Consider the following 7,139-nt stretch of genomic DNA (forward strand, 5'->3'; position numbering starts at 1 on the left):
CAATGACAGGTGTGGCCAAAACAAAACAAAACAAAACTGGGTTTCCACTTAAATCTTACTTTCTCAGAGTCCTTTTTCCAGTAGTCACTATCTCTGATCCTTTATTTTTATACAATTATTCCTTAATTATACTATATTTTCTATCTACAATATTTTTGTTTTTTGCCACACCTCACTGTGATTAGTGATTACTCCTGGCTCTGCACAGAGGGATCATATCTGGTGGAGTTTGTGGCATTGCAGAGTTTTGGGATCAAACCCAAGATGGCCTTTGTAAGTCAAAAGCCCTGCCCACTGTGCAATCTCTCTAGCCATCTTCTGCTTTGTTATCTTACTCTCCAACAGTAACATAAACACTGATAAATTGTTTTAGGATATGATGTTTTAAGTGCTGATGATAATATTGTGTAATACCAGAAATAGTAGGTGATCAATATATAGAATTCATTAAACTACTTCTGAGGCAACTAGTTACTATTTTTCATGACTTGAATCAATGAAATACTATTTATTTACAATATTAATTTTCAATAGTATTACTGAAAATTACACTGAACTGCAAAATTTTAAGATATAATGTACAAAATACACTAAATAAATATTTTATATGAGGGTAACGGTAAATGAAATAACTTAGAATCTCATATCAATGGAGGAAGCTTCTTAAAATATTTCTTCTTGTGTACTGTAGCTTAAAATATAAGAGTATGTCAGATCTCCAATAGTTTTTTTTGTCCCCCAATTCACAATACAGACCAGGCCAAGGTCCTGGGTTGAGGTGTATATGGGGTGCATTTACTGTACCTCCTCTTTCTATACAGTCAGTTTAAAGAACACAGCCTGTGGTAAGCATTGGGAGGCCTTATCTTTTCTTTTCTTTTTTTTTTGTTTGATTTTTTATATATATTTAAAAAACCCTTCACCAGTGCAACATTCCTATTACCAATATCCCAAGTGTCCTTCCTCCCCACCCCACACCTTACTCTTATTAGGCTTTCTACTTCCCTCATTCAGTCACATTTTGTTATGATAGTTCTCAGTGTAATTATTTCTGTGACTGCACTAAACAATCCCTGTGGTGAGCTTCATATTGGGAGCTGGACCCTCCAGTCCTCCTCTATTTTGTCTCTGAGAACCATTACATAATGTTTTTCATTTTTCTCAAAACCCATAGATGAGTGAGACCATTCTGTGTTTATCTCTCTCCCTCTGACTTATTTCACTCAGCATTCCATATACATCCATGTATAGGAAAATTTCATGACTTCATCTCTTCTGACGCCTGCATAATATTCCATTTTATATATGTACCATAGTTTCTTTAGCCATTCATCTATTGAGGGGCATCTAGGCTGTTTCCAGAGTCTGGCTATTGTAAACAACGCTGCATTGAATATAGGTAAAAGAAAGACCTCCAATAGTTTAGTATGCATATCTTTTTCTTTTTTCTTTTTCTATAGAGTAAATAACTTTATTGTGAGACTTGAATGCTGTTATTATTATTTTATGAAAAGCTTTTATTTCATTGCTTATATTAACATTCCATCCAACATAAGGTTTCAGAAACTTTTAATGTTTAGTAAAGCATTAAGTTATGTGACTAGTTTCTGTTGTTTACATAATCAATTTAATAGTGACATAGCATGCACACTCCTGACAAATTAAATAAGTTTGACTTCTTATTCAAATTACTTGATAATCTTTAAAAATATTCATTTATAAATAAGAATAATAAAGTTCACATTTATTCAAACATATATACCACATAGTGTCCTTGTGTCTTGCTCAGTGAGTAAATTAAAGAACTGAAGATAATTCTTGGCATAATATGAATACTTTAAAATGTTAATTTTGAGTTTCCTATTGTATAAAATTCTTTAGATAGAAACAGTCTGAAGAAAAGAAGCCTGAGTATTAATTATTACTTCAGAGAATTACAAATTGGCTTCTGCTGTCTACAAGAGATCATATATCTGTTATCCTAATTTCCATAAATCTCATTAAGATTGCAGTAATGGTACACCTTCCAAACTCAGTCACACTAGTCAGGGTGCATATGGCTCTTGGACAGAAAATGACAATGCTTTTATTTTCTGAAGAGCAAGGATTGATGCTTTGTACAAAGTCTTAACACTTTGACTGCTTAATCAATTTGACTGAAATGATTTGCTGTTTCAGTCAAATAACTTCCCATTTGGTAAATTCTGCAGCAAACAGGTGACGTTCATACTTGAGACCTCTGCTACCTCATCTTTTTTTTTTATCCTTCGGGTGTATGCATACAAATATTGTATAAATCAATGTAAACAAGCACGACATGTTTGATATGTATATGAGGAAATAAATGTGACAGGAATAACAAAGGTATTAAAGTGAAAAAGAACACTGAGAAATATAATATTTATAGGGTCTAGAGTAATAGTACAGTGGGGAGGGTATTAGTCTTATACATGGCCAAACCGAGTTTGATCCTGGCATTCTATGATCCCTGAGCACTGCCAAGAGTGATACCAGAGTGAATAGTGAGGAGAAAGCACTGCTTGGTTTGGCGCCAAAATAAACAAACAATAAGAGACATAGAACAGATAATATCTTTATTTTAAAGTTTTAGAAAAATGAGCAATATGACCTTGGAAATATATTCTAGGAATTTGATATTTAATAAATTATGAAACATACTTACCTGGCAGGAGAGATACCATGATCACGAAGGTGGTTTCTCCAGGGAGAGGCTCACCCAAATGTGATTTCCCCAAATGTGGGAAACTCGACTGCATAATTTGTGGTCGTGGGGGACTGCGTTCACGCTCTCCCCTGAAAAAGTAAAAAAAAAAAAAAAGAAGAAAATCATAGATTTTCTTAAATTCTTTAGGGTCTAATAATAGAAATTTTGCTTAAAAAACCTGAGACTACAGTTCAAAATATACAATCAATTGTGCACGTGGTTAAAGTACTTTATCAAACTAAGAATAGCTGAGTTAGGAAATTATCTTACCAGGTTCTATGTGTTGGTTGAATTATATTACTAAGTTCTATATTCCTAGAGTTTATTAATAATGATAACAGATATATAATTCTTTCTAAAATTAATATTTAAGATATATTTAGTAACTATTTTAATTGTAATTATTTATTTCTTTTTCCTAGCATAAGTATACAATATTAGGCTACTGTCCATATTATTCAATTTTAAATGAATAAAAAGATACTAGCCTGACAATGGAAATTGATAGTTATATTAGATTTAAAGAAAACTCACTCATTTTATAAAATGCATTAAAATATTTGTAAACTACAGATTCAATGTAATTCAATGATTATTCAGAAAAGCCCTTGGATTATTTTTCTTCATTTGAGACAAAATAATCAATACCTATTGATTATTAAACTCATGTATTCCATGCTTCATGATTACCAATTTCAATTATTTACCCACACTATCGGTAATATTGGGATTTTAATGTACTGAATTATGCAAGTTTTTTAAAAATAATTTTGTCATGCTAATACCATCGTTACAAACGTGTTTATAATTGAGTTTTAGCTATAAAATGCACACCACCTTAACCAAAATGGAGGACACTGGTGGCAGGAAAGTTACTCATTTATTTCTGATGTTTTTTTATTTTACAGTTGCCCAGGGTAGGCAGATAGACACGATTTGCCATTACTAGGCACATACTTGGCTATATTCTTGCCAAAGGGTGTACAAAAATGTCAGGTATTTTTAAGAAGGAATATTTTAGAAGTCATAACTGTCTCTGATCCTTATTTGGTCATATCCAATTTATTGAAATAGTAATGTTTGAAATATGTTTGAAATAGTAATAGTCAGGGATGATGTTGGAATGGCCAGTAAATTATCATTGAAAAAGGCAAAGAATCCATATTGTTTTACTATTTTCAAATCTACTCCATAAGAACATATAATTCTAATAATTAGTTGTTAAAATAGAATTTTTCTTTACATTTTACCACTTTGCTATATAAATAAATTGTTTCTAGAAGCCCTTTAGTAGAGTCTTTAGGGTTTTCTAAATATAGCAGCATGTCATCTGCGAACAATAAGAGTTTGATTTTTTTCCTTCCCTATCTGGATGCCCTTGATATCATTTTCTTGCCTAAATTGTATGGCAAGATCTTCCAGCACTATGTTGAATAGTAATGGTGAGACAGGTCAGCCTGGTCTTGTACTAGATTTTAGAGAAAAGGCTTTTAGTTTATCTCTACTGATAATTATATTTGCCATTGGTTTGTGATAAATGGCCTTGACTATACTGAGAAAAGTTCGTTCCATTCCTATCTAGATGAGAGTTTTTTTTTTAAATCAAGAATGGGTAATAGACCTCATTGAATGCTTTTTATGCATTTATTGATATGATCATATGGTTTTATTTTTCTTTTTGTTGATTGGTATGTTTATTGATTTATGTATGTTAAACCATCATTGAATTCCTGGAATGAGTCCTACTTGGTAGTAGTGTCTGACCTTCTTGGTGAGAGGCATTGGATTTTATTGGCTAGAATTTTGTTGAGGATTGTTGCATGTGTTCATCAGGAATATTGGTCTGTAGTTTTCTTTTTTCTTTTCTTTTCTTTTCTTTTCTTTTCTTTTCTTTTCTTTTCTTTTCTTTTCTTTCTTTCTTTCTTTCTTCTTTCTTTTTTTTTTTTTGCAGCATCTCTGTCTTGTTTGGTATCAAGGTAATGTTAGCTTCATAAAAACTATTTGGGAGTGTTCCTGGTTCTTCAATTTCATGAAAAAGCCTAAAAACCATTGGTAATAGTTCTTTTTGAAAGGTTTGAAGGAATTTGTTAAGGAATCCACCTGGGCCTGGGCTTTTAATTTGGGGAAGATTTTTGATTACCATTTTAATTTACTCAATACTAGTTGGTCTGTTTAGATATGCTATATCATTCTGGTTAAACTGTGGAAGATTATGAGTCCAAGAGGTTATATCCATTTCTATTAGGTACTCATGCTTCATGACATAGATTCTCAAATAGTCTCTGATTAGCCTTTGAATCTCTGCAGTATTTGTTGTGATCTAACCCTTTACATTTCTAAACCAGTTTATAAGTTTCTCTCCATTTCCTTTGTTGTTTTGCTAATGGTTTGTCAATCTTGTTTACTTTTCAAAGAGCCAACTTTTGCTTTTGTTAATCTTATGGATTGTTTTGTTGATTTTCACTTCATTGATTTCTGCTCTAAGGTTTGTTATTTCCTTCTGCGTACCTAACTTTTTTATTTATTTTTTAGATCATTTTCTAATTTTAAAAGTTGTGTCATTAGGGCCCGGAGAGATAGCTCAGCGGCGTTTGCCTTGCAAGCAGCTGATCCAGGACCAAAGGTGGTTGGTTCGAATCCCTGTGTCCCATATGGTCCCCCATACCTGCCAGGAGCTATTTCTGAGCAGACAGCCAGGAGTAACCCCTGAGCACTGCCGGGTGTGACCCAAAAACCAAAAAAAAAAAAAAAAGTTGTGTCATTAAGCTTTGTATATAGGTCCCTTCTTCCTTTCTGATGTATGCTTGCAAAGCTATAAATTTTCCTATAACTTTTGCTGTGTCCAATAAATTCTGACAATTTGTGTCTTTTGTTTCCAGGAATGTTTTGATTTCATCTCTGACCCACTGGTTGTTCAGTAGTGAGCTTTTTAATTTCCAGGTGTTAAAGCTTTTCTTCTGTGTCCCTTTGTAGTTCACTTCTAATTTCAGTGACTTGTGATCTGAGAAGGTAGTCTGTACATTTTCTATCCTCTTGACTTTATTGAGATATGTTTTATATGCCAGGATGTGATAGTCTATCCTGGAGAATGACCCATGTACATTGAAGAAGAATGTGTATCCAGTTTTCTGGGGATGGAGTGCCCTATGTATATATACTAGTCCACTTTCTTCCATTTCTCTTTTCAGAGCTTTTATATTCTTGTTGGGATTTAGCCTGGTTGACCTATCAAGGGATGACAGGACAGTGTTGAAGTCTCTCACTATTATCTTGTTGCTATTGGTATCTTCTTTTTTATTTGTCGACAATTGTATTAAATATTTTGCTGGTCCCTCATTTGGGTGCATATATGTTTAGGAATGTGATGATTTTTCTTGTTGTTCATATCCTTTGATTAGTACAAAGTGTCCATCTTTGTCTCATAACTTTTCTGAGTCTAATTTTGTGTCATGTGATATTAATATGGCCACTCCAGCGTTTTTAAGGAAGTTGTTTTCTTGGATGATTTTTCTCCAGGCTTTGATTTTGAGTATATATTTGTTCTGACTATTCAGATGTGTTTCTTATGGGCAGCAACATGTTGGATCCAGCTTTTTGATCAATTTTGTCATTCTGTGTTTCTTAACAGGTGTATTTAGTCCATTGACATTGAGAGAGATAATTTTCATGGTATTTAGTGTCATGTTTATGTAGAAATTTGGTGTTTCTGTTGCTCAGATATAAACATTTCAGTTGATGAAATTGAGCTATTTTAAAATTCTGATGAACAAAATAAGAACTGTTCTCTCATTTAGTGAAATTTTAGAAAAGTACTTGAATATTTGAACATTTCTATAATTTCATTGAACATGCATAATTAACTGACGCATTTAGTTATGCAAGGTTTGGTTGATACTGATAAGAATGTTGGACATATGCTGTTTCATGGTAGTTAAACTTTACAGTTTGTTATTTAGTCCCAGAATAATAAAAATGGAATTTGAGGGGCTGGAGCGATTGCACAGCAGCAAGGCATTTGCCTTGCATGCGGCCAACACAGGATGAACACCAATTCGAATCCTGGCATCCTTATATTTTCCTGAGTCTTCAAGGGGAGATTTCTGAGTGCAGAGCTAAGAGCAACCCCTGAGCACAGCTGGGTGTGGCCCAAAAAACCAAAAAAAAAAGAAAAAAAGAAATTTGGTTTTCTGGTATTTTTCAGTCATCCAAGGTTTAAAATAGAATAAAACTGACATTTTCTTTAAAAAAGAATTATTACAGCTTCTACAGAATGAATGCCTTAAAATACAAGCCACCAAAAGGACACCATGTTCTAAATAATGACTGAGAATAATCCAACCAATTTATTTACTTTACATGGCAAATCACTTAGTTGGGGGTTGAGACAATACTTAGTGTCTCAATTTTTCAAATG

The 7,139-nt window shown here is 33.0% G+C and overlaps 1 non-coding gene and 1 pseudogene across 1 annotated transcript; one reads left to right on the top strand and one right to left on the bottom strand.

Moving 5' to 3' along the window:
• Positions 1–729: 729 nt before the first annotated feature.
• LOC126029382 (small nucleolar RNA SNORA51) lies at positions 730–862 on the bottom strand. Its single transcript, XR_007502992.1, has one exon. It is a non-coding gene; the product is annotated as a small nucleolar RNA SNORA51 (small nucleolar RNA).
• A 1,813-nt stretch (positions 863–2,675) lies between these two features.
• Positions 2,676–2,817, top strand: LOC126028881 (uncharacterized; annotated as a pseudogene).
• The last annotated feature ends 4,322 nt before the right edge of the window (positions 2,818–7,139 follow it).

The sequence above is a fragment of the Suncus etruscus genome, chromosome 14 (assembly GCF_024139225.1).
Source record: "Suncus etruscus isolate mSunEtr1 chromosome 14, mSunEtr1.pri.cur, whole genome shotgun sequence".
In the NCBI taxonomy this organism is placed as follows: Eukaryota; Metazoa; Chordata; class Mammalia; order Eulipotyphla; family Soricidae; genus Suncus; species Suncus etruscus.